Genomic DNA, 2,255 nt, shown 5'->3' with positions numbered 1-2,255 from the left:
CCACCCCACCATTACCCCCAAACCAGTGGCAACAATGGGCCAGCGTGGTTCGGTTTCCTGGTCAGGGAACCAAATGTTACAGAACCTGGACTGGATCGCCCAATGGAAGAAACCAAGCGGCACCCAGAGATCTTGGAGGATCGGAGGTTTATTTAATGCTGGCGGGCTCAGAGGAGAGTGATCTCTAAAGGTCTGAGCCCTGAGCACAAACAAAAGGGGCAATTTATACACTTCTGCTTCTGCGTACTTGGCACTTTTGGCGTGTGCACGAAGCGAGGCAGGGAGAAGAACCTGGATTGGTGCTCATGGGAAGCAGAGCTGGGAGAAGAATCCGGAAGAGCCCAGGGGCAAAGACTGGGACTCTCTCGCTGGCTTGGTCGGCTATCTTAGGACATAGATTTTCCTTATCAGAAGTAGGGGACCACACCACTCTATCAATCTTTGACAAATTAAGGCAAAACATGAATAAGGTACAGATGTGAAAAATATAATTAGCAAATTTGATTTGAAAAATTGTAAATATGTCATTTTTGTGTCCTATACTTGAAAACACCCACTTTTTTTTTTTTTTTAAGATTTTATTTATTTATTTGGCAGAGAGAGACACAGTGAGAGAGGTAACACAAGCAGGGGGAACAGGAGAGGGAGAAGCAGGCTTCCCGCCGAGCAGGGAGCCCGATGTGGGGCTCGATCCCAGGACCCTGGGATCATGACCTGAGCCAAAGGCAGATGCTTAATGACTGAGCCACCCAGGTGCCCCGAAAACACCCACTTTTAAGAATCCATGGAACATTCACATTCCTTAATCTTATAGTAAGCCATAAAACACTCAATATAGTTCACATATTCTCACCACACTGCAATAACTATAAACATTAATATTTTAAAGCTTAACCATAGGCAACTTGGAAACAAAAAAATTTCTCTAGTAGTTAAATTACAAAGTATTTAAAATAGAGAGTGATGAGTTGCACACTGGTGGAGCCCCGGTATCAGGTGATACAGGCACCACTCAGGACCACCCTGCTGACAAAGTGTTTAAAATAGAAATTCACAGTAGGAGAGCTTATTTTTCATTCATACTGGAATTCAAATAAAATTTGTAAGCATAAGATTTTTATATTTGTTAAAGAGATATTGCTTTAAAATTTTGAGAAACACTGATTTAGAATAAAATCAAAATATATTATGTATGAAAATTCATAGGTACGAAGTCAAGCTTGAAACAATGCTTAAATGTTTCTATTATTGGGCGCCTGGGTGGCTCAGTTGGTTAAGCGACTGCCTTCGGCTCAGGTCATGATCCTGGAGTCCCTGGATCGAGTCCCGCATCGGGCTCCCTGCTCAGCAGGGAGTCTGCTTCTCCCTCTGAGCCTCCCCCCTCTCATGTGCGCTCTCTCATTCTCTCTCTCTCAAATAAATAAATAAATAAATAAATAAATAAATAAATAAAATCTAAAAAAAAATGTTTCTATTATTAATCAGTATGAATTAAAGTTACCCATAATGCTTAAAAAGGTAGAAAGAAAGCACAACCATCTAAAGAAATAAGGAAAAAACAATTAATAAATTCATTGATCGCTGTCAATTCAAAAGTCTTAAGTAGAATAAAATGTTCAACAAATTTGAAAATATCTTTCAAAGTGATTGATGAAGGAAAAGGTAGATTAATGGGAGGAAAAACTACTATCTTTGTATTAGTAAATCAAAAAAGAAAAAGTTTCACTATCCAGAGCAATGTTGAAAAAAATTTTACTGAACTGGAAAGATAAATTAACAACATGATCAAGAATTTTTATTTCCAACCAACTGCGGGTCTTATATTTAATGGAGCATTTATATTAAAGTTAAATTCAGGAATGACATGGCCTGCATCACCGTCTCTATTTATCTATTTTTTCCTGGAATTTAAGCTAATGCTAGGAAACAAACCAAAAAAGAAGGAAGGAAGAAAGGAAGGAGAGAGGGAAGGGAGGGAGAGAGGAAGTGGAAGAGGAAAAGAAGGGTGGAGGAAGTGAGCCAGAAAGAGAAAATGAAGGGTATAAATATTGGAAAAGACAAAAATGTACTTGGAGGCAACAGGATTATCCTATCAGTGCCCCCAAGGAAATGTTAGCCGTTAACAAAAACTAAAAAGCATAGAATTCTTATGAAAAACAAAAGCAGGGGTGCCTGGGTGGCTCAGTCTATTAAGCAGCTGCCTTCAGCTCAGGTCATGTCTGGGATCAAGCCCTGCATTAGGCTCCCTGCTCAGT

General features: G+C 39.6%; 1 non-coding gene across 1 annotated transcript; it reads left to right on the top strand.

The window, feature by feature from the left end:
- The first annotated feature begins 953 nt into the window (after window positions 1–953).
- On the top strand, window positions 954–1,056 carry LOC123862766 (small nucleolar RNA SNORD67). The gene has a single exon (XR_006795435.1). It is a non-coding gene; the product is annotated as a small nucleolar RNA SNORD67 (small nucleolar RNA).
- The last annotated feature ends 1,199 nt before the right edge of the window (window positions 1,057–2,255 follow it).

Source organism: Mirounga angustirostris, unplaced genomic scaffold (assembly GCF_029215605.1).
Source record: "Mirounga angustirostris isolate CCGP_5_RB_7025 unplaced genomic scaffold, mMirAng1.0.hap1 SCAF_9, whole genome shotgun sequence".
In the NCBI taxonomy this organism is placed as follows: Eukaryota; Metazoa; Chordata; class Mammalia; order Carnivora; family Phocidae; genus Mirounga; species Mirounga angustirostris.
Note: the sequence above shows the minus strand (reverse complement) of the source record. Positions and strands in the feature narration are given on the sequence as shown.